This window comes from Dermochelys coriacea, chromosome 14, assembly GCF_009764565.3.
Source record: "Dermochelys coriacea isolate rDerCor1 chromosome 14, rDerCor1.pri.v4, whole genome shotgun sequence".
NCBI classification, from domain to species: Eukaryota; Metazoa; Chordata; order Testudines; family Dermochelyidae; genus Dermochelys; species Dermochelys coriacea.
The window spans coordinates 15,386,981-15,399,347 of NC_050081.1; the positions used below are offsets into that span (position 1 = coordinate 15,386,981).

The 12,367-nt window shown below is 48.5% G+C and overlaps 1 protein-coding gene across 7 annotated transcripts in view; it reads right to left on the reverse strand.

Moving 5' to 3' along the window:
* CASKIN2 (CASK interacting protein 2) overlaps positions 1–12,367 on the reverse strand; it is an 87,486-nt gene that overhangs the window by 40,638 nt on the left and 34,481 nt on the right. The window lies entirely within an intron of this gene.

Here is a 12,367-nt window from a genome sequence, read left to right on the forward strand (position 1 = left end):
TCCACTTCCCCCATCCTTCCGAAAGGACAGGACACCTCCCAGAATGGGAAGAGATCTGTGCGATAGGAGGACTAGTGGCCAACCTCAGCTCCTTGCTGCCAACAGTGGCCCCACTCTGCTTAAAGGACAGTTTGTTGGATGTATAGTGTGGGAAAGTTACCGGTCTGTACGTGGCTCAACCTCTGCCCCCCGTGAAATAATGGGACAAACATCAAGAGAGACATTGCAAAATAACTAGGGAACACGGAACCACGGTCCCCCTGCACCACCGGCTGTTAGCAAAGCGTTCGATGCAGTCTCGACAAAAGGCCTCAAGTGTCACTCAGATCAGTTTGGATACTAACATTGCCCCAGTTCCTGGGGCAAGGGCCATAAAGAAAGTATTTAAACCTCAAAACATTTCAGCAAGGAGGCGGCACTGGGGGCTCCTACATGGATTGGGGCTAGGTCTGATTTTATCTTCATTTAGGAAAGACCAAGCAAACAGCGCGTTAATGTGATCTGCTGCTGACACAAAATAGGGAGGACTTTGGGATACCGATGCGGGCACAGAATTAATACAAAAGGATTTAGAGGGATTAGGAACATGGGCAGAGAATAAACAGAAGCAGATTCAATTTGGGAAAACTGCAAAGTACAACATCTGGGGGGAAATAATTCAGCGGGCAGTTATTCAGTGGGCAGTTTATTCAGTGGAAAGAAGAAACCGGAGAAGCAGGATGCTGAGAGAAAGGACTATCCAGGAGAGCAACAGCAAATGAGACAGGAGCGTGCAATGCGATTAATGGTTTTAGAAAAGGCCAGTGTAATCCTGGGCTGCATAAACAGAGGCCAGGCAACCCAGAGCAAGGTAGGGATAAATGGCCCCTCTCTATACAGCTCTGCTACCACCACCCCGGAGTCATCACGCATGTAGGTCTGGGCACCTCATTACCAGAACAGTATCAGCTAAGGGGAGTGATTTCAGAGAAGAATGACAAAAATTATCAGAAAGAGAAGGAGGACTTGTGGCACCTTAGAGACTAACAAATTTATTTGAGCATAAGCTTTCGTGATGCATCCGATGAAGTGAGCTGTAGCTCACGAAAGCTTATGCTCAAATAAATTTGTTAGTCTCTAAGGTGCCACAAGTACTCCTTTTCTTTTTGTGAATACAGACTAACAGGGCTGCTACTCTGAAACCAAAAACTATCAGGGGGCTGGAGGGACTGGTTTACAAGGAAGGACTAAGAGAGTTAAATAAACCTGGCTTGTCTCAGCAAGGATTTGGGAAGGTGGGCGGGGAAATAAGTCTGCAAATCTCTTGGGAGGGGGAAGAATCATTTTATGGGCCTTACTAGGAGCAATGGGATGAAACGATGAATGGAAGAGTGGAAGCTAAGCGTTGTGAAAGATTTCCAGAGGGTGAGATCTGGGCATTCCCCCATCACTAATGTCTACCAAAGAAGGCCTAAGAGCTATCCCTCGACCGGTAACTCAGTGCGTTAACTCGGGGTGTATCAGGACACAATACCCAGGTGCAGCAGTAAAAGGTGAAAGAGAGGGGGCTGCCTGGGCTCCACTAGCTTGTGTTGCCACATCACACGGGAGCCTGCTATCATCAGTGCACAGATCTAAGTGACGGTGCCCCCTGGAGCGGTTACTTGAAAGAGAGAGAGTCTAGCTGAGAGAGTCTGAGCACAGGCCCCCAGGAGCTGGAAACCCTACGTTTTAATTCTCTCTCCAACTCTAGCTCGCTATATGGCCTTAGATAAATCTCTCTGCACTTCAGTTTGCCATATCAGAGATAGGTGAATATCAATGACCCCTAACTCCCAGGGGGTTGTGGGGTTCCTTAGTCTGTCAAGTGCTTTGTCTTTATGACGGTAGAATTTGGAGTCTCCAGCAGGGATCAGAGCCCCACTGTGTTAGGCGTTATAGAGAGTGAGGCAGTCCAAGCCCTGGATAGTTTACAATCTAGACCAGACACGCACAGGATGGGAGGAGACACAGGCACAGAGCGGTGCAGGGACTTGCTCAAGATCAGATGGTGGCCGAGTGTTGTTTTTAGGATTCTCTCTCCTTTGAGTTACTGGCCCAGTACTGGAGCATCTGAGAATCAAGAGCAAATCTCCCTGCAATAAACCCTTTCACCTCTCTGCAGCCACTGCCCCTGGGATGACAAGCCATCTGGGATAGACAGCTAGCCTCGAACCCCTGCTCCCAGTCTGCAGCATTATGGCTGGTGTCTGAAGTTGTAAGTGTTTAAAAATACCTCACAGATGCCTTTCCTGAACTTTGACCCCCTCCAGGCTTATCCTCCTATCAGCCAGCCTGGCTCAGGAACGTGCAGCCAAGATCCTGCAGGACTCACACTTTGTCCAATCTGGGCAGGGGATGGGAAGGGGATAGTCTGATGCTGTTGATCAAGAGAGTCCCAGAGGAGATACTAAGGTCAGAAGGGACCATTATCTATGAATCTATGAAAAGGGAGAATTAATGCAGATCCTCTTCCTTCCTAGGAGGACATCCACCCCCAGGAAGAGGTTGCTGCCTCTCTTTGGGGCTAGTGGCACCAAGGCAAAACAATAGGTAGTTTATTTTTTATGGCGAACTTCAGGCAAACAATGCACAGATTGCAGGCTCCTGTTAGTGACGGGCCTGAACCAAACCCAGATCTGAACAGCTCCAGTAAGCAGGGAAGCTTGGAATTAAACTCTGCCATTTTGCCCGTCTCTGTTGTGAACTGAACCGAAACGCCATACGCGAACACCCCACACTCTGGAGAATTCGGCATTGGAAGTACACAGTGAGGGCTCCTGCCTCTCAAATCCACCCTCGGCAGTTACGGGGGGCAGGTGGCAGCAATTTGGGGTAGGATTCAATTGGACACAGGAGGATCTGCAGTTTCCAGCAAAGAAGGGATTCAAAGATGTGTCAAGCGTAGGGGGCTATAAAATACTCCTTGTAAAACACCCTCTCTCTACCCATTGTAAAAGGGATCAGGAATGGCTCTTGAACTGGACAATAGGAAGGGAGCAATGTGGTTTTTGTTCCTTCTCGCTCCCGTCCCCCCCATGTGGACTGCAGACCTAGACAGATGAAAGAGGAGTAGAAATGACCTCTACATTGCCCCCGTAGGGGGAGAAAGGGACAGATCAGATACCAAAGGGCAAAATCTGAGTTTTCCCCACACACATCCAGGTGATGTAAGGCAGGCAGTGAAGGAAAGAGCCCTCAAGGGAGTCTGAGATTAAATTGAAATTTGCAATAACAGCAATGTTCTAAGAGATGCTGATATGTCTGCCACTAGGGTTAATTCAGGCCTGTGGGGTGGGGGCAATATGGAACAGCTCTGAGGAGAAAGCACTGGAGAGGAAAAAGTCACATCCCAACACTCAAAGGGAGAAAGGAACTGTTGGACCAGCTAGTTCCTGGGGACTCCCAGAGATCCAGTGGGACTGGAGCATTAATGCAGTTCACATCATCCCCAGGGTTTATCTGCATCTGGTGAATTCCCCCAGCACACCGCGGACCAGAACCTGCTCTCAGCAGCACCAGCGACTCCGCTGGGGTTACTCTGGATTTATACACCAGTGTAACAGCACAGAATTTGGACCAGACCTCAGGACAGCCCAAGCTGGAGGTTCCCCCTCCCTCTTTGCAGTTTTGTGATGCCAACATGTTTAGTCTGCCAGGATGTTCAGAAACAGTCAGACAATCGGGGTTAGGCACCCTCCCTGCCACTCATACTCTTTAGGGGAAACTCTGCAAGGGCAGCCCCCCACAACTGAACATGTACCTCCTTCCCTGGGAACTCAGCCAGTCCTTCAAACTCAACCCACTCCTGGAATGTAGCCAGAGGGGTCTGAGCTTAACCAGCCAGGTCCTCCCGCCACCCTCACTTCTGGGAACTCAGCCAGAGGAGCCTCAACAGAGCTACCAGGCACCATCTCTGGCCCAAGCAAGTAGCCAGGGTTGGTTGCCCAGGACCTGACAGGTACCTTTGCTACCCTCGAGCTTCCCCTCCCAGCAAGTCAGGAATGAGTTCTGGCAGCTGAGGGAGGGATCCCAGGGGCAGGTAATGAAGAGGCAAGACTCTCCAGACAGGATGGGGGTGGGGGGGGGGGGCAGAGCCTGTGGAAATCCATTGGCTGCAGAAGGGTATTCACTGCCCTGCTTTGAGGGGTCTGGAACATGCACATTAGAGGACAGGAGTTTGTCTTTTATTCTGTTCTCAACACTCCAGCTGAGAATGGGGAGGAGAGAGTCTGGCTTGGCCTAAGGAAAGAACATAGGGTTTTGTCAGCCAGGTAAAACTGCTGGTCCTTTGACTCTGGCATTCTAGCATATTGGACAGTGCTATGTACAATGTGTACATAGGTACACAGGAGTGTGTGTGTTGGGGGGGAATCCCTTCCTGATCTTGAAGCCGGAGACTATCTGAGCCCTTGCCTGAAGTGGGGTGCTTTAGCCCTGGGGATGTAGCTACAGCCAGCTGAAGCAAACCCAATATGCTGTACTGATGCGAGTCACACTATCACTGCAGATAGTAGTGGGCAAAATGTTTGCCAGCCCCTTCTGAATCCCAGCGACAGCGTTTGCCTCACTAATCTCCTGGGGGAGGAATCCCAAGGCCTCCTGCACTTCCTTATGGGTGTCCTAAACTGACCTGCAGTTAGTGTCCGCCAAAGACCTCTCCTTCCCTTATCTGAGGGTGGGGGGAGAGTACAAAGCATCCATCCATTTTCACTGTGGGAAAAGAACCCCAGCTTGCTGCAACCCCACATCTACAAGCCTCGGCTATCAGGGTGAGGAGAGGTGGACTGGTGGGACAGGGGAGCTGAAGCGCTGGACAGACACATGCTGGTGATGAGTTGACAGGAGAATGCAAGGAGGTGTCAGCACCACAGGTCCAGGTGGGAAGAGACCCAGACCCAGAGTCCTAAGTTCACATCTTCCCACACGAACACCTGACCCTAAGGCCCACTGAAATAAGTGGCAAGACTCCCAATGACTATAGTAGGCTTTGAATCAGTCCCTCTTGGTTTCGGACTGCACAGACTGGGTCCACACCCCCACAGTCCCATTCATCTTCTCACACTCCCTGAGGGACACCTCACTCAGCTTGCCGGCACCTTCAAGGCACAGTGCGGTGCTTGCCACAATTATTCTGGGCCGTGCTATTCCTCCCTCCCTGCCAAACACCTGCTCTCTTGGGGAGGGGAAAGGGAGAGGAGATTTTATTAGGTTCCCCTCATTGTCCAGCCTCTGCTTTACTGTTCCATATGCTATGTCCTGAGCTGGCCATCTGTAGGAAGAGCGGGCAGCTGCCTAGAGACCAGCTGAGGATAAGGTGATGGTGGGAGGGGTCCACCTCCCCCGTCCCACTGCAAAGTGAACACCACATAATAGACAGTTGGTGATTTACAGACAGGGTGGAGGTATCAGCACAAGGCCCTGTTGGAACAATAGAGGGGGTTTAGATGTGTGGGGAAGCCAGGAACCTTGCCCCACAAACACACACACTAAACTCAGAGCCAATTCATTCCCAACAGTTCAACAGACCCACTCACACACGGCTGTGGGGCGGGGGAAGAGCAAAGTGAACAGGGTGTGTCTGAGCAGCACTACTGTGCATTTCTATAGCTCCTCACAGCCCCCTGAGCAGCATCCAAAACACCTATTAAACCCCATTGCACTCCAGTGAGGCCGCTGTATTATTAGCCCCCTCTCCCCCCATTTTGTTGATGGGTAAACTGAGGCACAGAAAGGTTAAGGATACTGCTGTTAAGGCAATGACAGAATCAGGAAAAGAACCTAGGAGCCCTTGATCCCAGTCTTCTGTTTCAACTACTACAGCTGGCTGCCTCCTTGTGTGCTCCCCTGCCCAGGGAGCAGAATGTAACAGAAGAGTGGACAGACTGGGTCAGACACAGGGACACACTGAATTACACAAATCTAAAGGTGAGAAGGCTATGACGAAACCTCTGGCTTGGCAGGGACTGGGGATTCCCCTTCCACCTCAGCCTGGTATCCCAGGTTGGATACAGGCACAGGGACACCTCCTAACTACAGGACCTGCCCTTGGAGGTTGCCTTCACCCTCGTTCAGTCCCTTCCCCTCCCCAGCGGCACCTGCAGGTCTCATGTGCGTGCTTGCATGGGGATGGGGTAATGCATCCGATGAAGTGAGCTGTAGTTCACGAAAGCTTATGCTCTAATAAATTTGTTAGTCTCTAAGGTGCCACAAGTCCTCCTTTTCTTCTTGCATGGGGAGGGGGTGTTCACCCTCTTGACTTCCAGCCTGGATTTCGGGGAACTCCTTTGCTCCCTTTGTATGGCTGGGCCTGCTCACATTACGGCTCCTCAAAAGGAGGCTCTGTCAGTGCACATGCCCCAAAGCCCACAAGGGAACCTGGGCCTCAATCTTGCTCTCATTATCTTCCATAGGCCGTGCTTTAAGTCAATCAGACAGATCGTATCGAGGATGAGCCAGACAGGAAGATTGTGTGGAGACACCAGCCTGTCCCAAGGACTGAGTTTGCCATGGTAGAGCCCAAGACCTGCAGGGTAGACCAGAACCAGGTTTGGGTCAGAACACAGTTGGGCAGCAATGCCAACTCAGAACTCCCTGTGCTCAGGGAATGGGTTTCACTGAGCATGGGGCTGAAGGTGGCCAGCAACTGGACAAACGGAGGTGTTCTCTCCCACCGCCCATTCTCCATGCCCAGACCATTACTCTTAACACTAAACCCTCAAATGCTTTGGGTTTGCCAACCCCTCCTCCAGAGTTCAGTAACTGTGATAGCTGATTTCCATCACCTCCATGCTACCCCCTACAGCCCCTCTTCCTTTGGAGCGCTTCTGAGCACTGACAAGGGCTCTGATCAGCAGGCTGGCTCGCAAGGCAGGTCCTTGGATGATGTGGGAGTGTGGATGGTGATACAGATGCAGGAAGTAGGAGACGGGTCCTGGAGGCCAAATTTAGGCTGCTAGCTAAGAGATTAAAGTCCTGGACTCCATGGTAGCATTCTCTGAAATGCAGGGTCAGGCAGAATCGCAGGGTCTCAATGCATGGATGAAACAATGGTGTTTGGAGGAGAGATGTAGATTTATTAGGAACTAGGGAACATTTTGGGAAAGGAAGAGCCTATACTGGAAGGATAGGCTCCACCTAAACCAAATCGGAACTAGATTGCTCGCCTGTAAAATTAAAAAAAGGTCGTAAAGGAGTTTTTAAACTAAGGGCTGGGGGAAAGCTGACAGGTACACAGGAGCACACGTTTCAGACAGACACATCTCTTAGGAGAAGATTTATTAAAGGAGACTATATCCTAGTAAAGAGGAGAGGATACAAGCTGATAAAGAGAAACAAAAAAGAGACCACTTCAATTACATCATAAAGGCTGACAACTAAATATTAACAGATTTTATAAGTGGCTTGTATACAAATGCTAGATCTAAATACCTACATGGGTGAACTTGAGTGCCCGGTATTAAATGAAAATAATGCTATAAAAGGCATCACAGAAACTTTGTGGAATGATGGTAATTAATCGGACATGGCAATACTAGGATACAAAATATATAGGAATGACAGAGTAGGTCTTGGCGGTGGGGGAGTGGCACTATATGTGAAAGAAAGGTCCAATACAGTAAAAATTTTAAATGAATCAAAATGTACAATAAAATCTTTATGGATAGAAATTCCATGCTTGAATAATAAGAGTACAGTCATAGGAATATACTACTGACCACCAGACCAGGATGGTGGCAGTGACTGCAAAATGCTCAGGGAATTAGAGGCTAGAAAAAACAGAAAACCCAGCAATAATGGGGATTTCAACTATCCCCATATTGACTGGGTACATGTCACCTCAGGACGGGATAAAATTTCTAGACACCATTAATGACTGCTTCTTGCAGCAGCTAGTCCTGGAATCCACAATTCTTGATTTAGTCCTAAATGGCGCACAGGATCTGGTGCAAGAGGTGAACCACTCAGTGATAGCGACCATAATGTAATTAAATTTAACATCCTTGTAGAGGGGAAAATACCAAAGAAACCCACCAGAGCAGCATTTAACTTCAAAAAGGGGAATGAAACAAAAATGAAGAAGCTAGCTAAACGGAAATTAAAAAGGAACAGTCACAAGAGTGAAATGCCTGCAAGCTGCATGGAAACCTTTTTAAAACACTATAATAGAGGCTTAAAACTAAATGTATATGCCGAATAAAAAAAAAAACCAAAACAAAACGGTAAGATGACCAAAAAATGCCACCATGGCTAAACAGAATAAAAGAGGCAGCAGAGAGAGACAAAAAGATATCCTTTAAAAACAAAGTCAAATCCTACTGAGGAAAATAGAAAGGAACATAAACTCTGTCAAGTCAAGTGTGAAAGCATAATTAGACAGGTCAAAAAAGAATTTGAAGAGCAACTATCGAAAGGAACAATAAACAACAGTATTTTTTTTTAAAAGTACATCAGAAGCAGGAAGCCTGCCAAACAATCAGCAGGGCCACTGGATGATCAAGGCGCTAAAGGAGCCGTTGAAGAAAAACTAAATGAATTCTTTGTGTCAGTCTTCACTGTAGAGAATGTGAGGGAGATTCCCACACCTGAGCCATTATTTTCACATGACAAATCTGAGGAACTGTCTCAGACTGAGAGATCAACAGGAGGTGGTTTTGGAACAAATTGATAAATTAAAAACAGTAATAAGTCACCAGGATCAGATGGTATTCACCCAAGAGTCCTGAAGAAACGAATATGAAACTGAAGAACTACTAGTTGTAGTATAAAGAAAAGGAGTACTTGTGGCACCTGAGACTAACAAATTTATTTGAGCATAAGCTTTTGTGAGCTACAGCTCACTTCATCGGATGCTTTCATCGGATATTTTCCACTGAATGCATCCAATGAAGTGAGCAGTAGCTCACCAAAGCTTATGCTCTAATAAATTTGTTAGTCTCTAAGTCTCTAAGCCACAAGTACTCCTTTTCTTTTTGTGAATACATACTAACACGGCTGCTACTCTGAAACTAGTTGTAGCATGCAACCTATCACTTAAATAGGGGGTAAACAGCGAGGTGTCAAAGTTTGCAGAGGATACTAAATTACTCAAGATAGTTAAGTCCAAAGCTGACTACGAACAGTTACAGAGGGTGACTGGGCAACAAAATGGCAGATGAAATTCAATGTTGATAAATGCAAAGTAATGCACATTGGAAAACATAATCCCAACTATACATACAAAATGATGGGGTCTAAATTAGTTGTTGCCTTCAAGGAGGAGATCTTGGAGTCATCATGGATAGTTTTCTGAAAACACCTGTTTAATGCACAGTGACAGTCAAAAAAGCTAACATTAGGAAAGGGATAAATAATAAAACAGAAACTATCATAATGCCACTACAGAAATCCATGGTACACCCAGGTCTCGAATACTAAATGCAGTTTTGGTCGCAGAATTGGAAAAAGTACAAAGAAGGGAAACAAAAATGATTAGGGGTATGGAACAACTTCCATATAGGAGAGATTAAGAGACTAGGATTGTTCAATTTAAAAAAAAAAAAGAGATGACTAAAGGGCAATAATGATAGAGGACTATAAAATCATGAATGGTGTGGATAAAGCGAATAAGGAAGCATTATTTACCTCTTCACATAACACAAGAACCAGGGTCATCCAATTAAATTAATACAGCAGCTTTGAAACAAACATAAGGAAGTATTTCTTCATACAACATACAGTCAACCTGTGGAACTTGCCTGGGGATATCGTGAAGACCAAAAGTATAACTGGGTTCAAAAAAGAATTAGATAAATTAATGGAAGATAGCCATTGACGGACCTATTAGACCAGATGGTCAGGGATGCAACCACATGCTCCGGGTGTCCCTAAACCTCCAACTGCCAGAAGCTGGGACTGACCACAGGGGATGGATCACTCGATAACTGCCCTGTTTTGTTCATTCCCTCTGAAGCATCTGGCACAGGCCACTGTTGGAAGACAGGATATTGGGCTAGATGGACCATTGGTCTGACCCAGTAGGTCTGTTCTTATGTTCAGATGGAAAGAGGAAGAAGGAATCTCTTTAAAACAACCCCCCAGATCTCAACCAGTGTGAAGGAGAAAGAAAAAGCCACTACAAGGAGATGCCAGATGTGTTAGGGAGACAAAGCCAGGTGGGCAAATGAAATCAGGAATGGGGCAAAGTAGGATGGCCAGACTGGCACCAAAGATAAAGACAAATCCTGCCTTTGCCAAAAGCAATGTGTCACTCCTTCTCTATCTGCCAGAAGCTGTCAGGCAGCTAGGACTCAGCCTCTGCTCCCCGCAAGCAGCTAGTAACATGCTGCCACCCAGGACCTATCCCCTAAGGTGCCTGCATCTTGCCTTGGGTCCTCCTTCCCACCCTTACATTACCATACCACAACAGCACCACACATACCAGAGGGTTCTTCCTGGCCCAGGGGTAAGGCTTCCAAGTTCAGCCCAAACTGGAGAAAGGCCAGGCTCCCAGGCCTGGGGCTTACTGGCTTACAGTGAGCAAAGGCAGTGGTGCCCTGCCCTTCCTCAGGCCCAAGATGGTCATTTATCCCCTGAATCCCAGTGTTGCAGGAGGGGTAACGGCCTTCAGGGAAATCCATTAAGTAAACTGCATCTGCCTCTTCCAACCTCCAGCACAAATCAGACCCTGCCCTTGGACAGACCCTTTCTTCCAAGGGTCTGACAGAGCTGCATCAGCACGATCCATTGAGTCACAGGAGAAGCAGATGCACCGAGGGGGTGAAGCAGCTTGTCCAAGGTCACTGAGTGAGTCAGTGGCAGGGTCAGGAATAGAACCTAGACCCCTGGTTTCACCACTTATACCACCCCTTGTCCCAATGGGAAAGGCCGACCATCTCTGCATGGAGACAGACTGCATTTTTGAGAATACAGACTAACACGGCTGCTACTCTGAAACCTACATGGAGACAGTTTCCAGAACCCGTGCCGGGCTCCCCCTTACTGGGCCTGTATTTCCCCCATGCAGTTACAGACACAAAGGGGTGGGTAGTAGGAGGACCTGGACTACATGCTGATCCTTTGCTCCGGCCCATTCCAGACCAGCTAAGCAGTGCTGGGTCTCAAGCTGAGGCCTGCCAGCCCCCTGGAGCCCTTGCCAGGAACCTGATCTGTTTACTCATTCAGGGAGCAGCAAAGGTGCTTGTTGAAAATGGCCCTGGCAAGCCCGAGGCAGCAGAGAGGGCAGGAGCTTAGCATAGAAAAATCTGCCTGCTGACTAGTGAGTGGAACAAATTGTAGAATTCTCTCCCCACAGCTGGGGTGGGACAGTGGAGAGAGAATGGGGGGGGGCGAACAACAGAGGTGGGTCAACTTTCATTACGCCCATTTCACTCCCCTCCCTCCAGAATCATGGCTGTCCCGAGTACAAGCGACCTTCAGCCTGGCTCCTCTGGCATAAGTAGCCGAGTGCACCCACCCTCAGTGAGACACCCCACTGGGGAAGGGTGCCTTCAGATTCTCTAGCCCCCTGGCCAGCAGGCTCTTTTGGGATCTGCACCGGCCCCCTCTAGAAAGAGGGAGTTGAAGGGCACAAGCCCTGAAAGTCACAGCAATCCCCACAGCAATCCCAGGCTGGAAAAGAGCATGTGCGACTTGCACATGCAGAGCCACCTGCCCGCTCTCAGCGTAACAAGGAAAATGATTGAAGGCAGAGCTCCCTCTCAATCACCAGCAAAGACCCTTTCCCCCACTACAGGGACACGGCGATGCCACCCATCTAGCAGGAGACAGTCAACATTCACCTAAGGGAACACCCAATGGAGACAAGGAAACCTGGCTCTGACTTAGCCCTGCCGTCTCAGGGCTTCAGGCCAGCGCTGCTAGAAAGGCAGAGGGGCTTGGTTTGTGATCAAGCCAGGAAGGCGCACAGACATAACATGTGGGCAGGGAGGTGGGAATCCAGAAGCTTCCCTGCCCAGGTTCCACACTGGGGGTGAAGGGAACAGGAAAGAGAACAAAAAGGCACCTCCAAGACACCCCTCCATGTGTGATCCAGCAAGTGCTGCTAAATATAGACATGGAAACAGATGCTGGGAGACACAGAGCTATGAGGTTATTAGGGAGAAATAGAGCATTAGCTCAGAGAACCGGCAGTGCACAAGGAAATGGCATGTTCCCTTCCTAGGGCTGAGAGCAAACTCAAAGAAGCATGTCATTGTACACATGCATGAACATGTGCAGATGGGCACTGGTGCCTCCCCACATCCTGCCTCCAGTTCCTGAATGGAGTATTGGAGATGGCAGGTTAATGCTAGCCTGGTAAACATCCCACTGCATGTGAATAAGGACGCTGGGGGTGAGGAATCAGCCC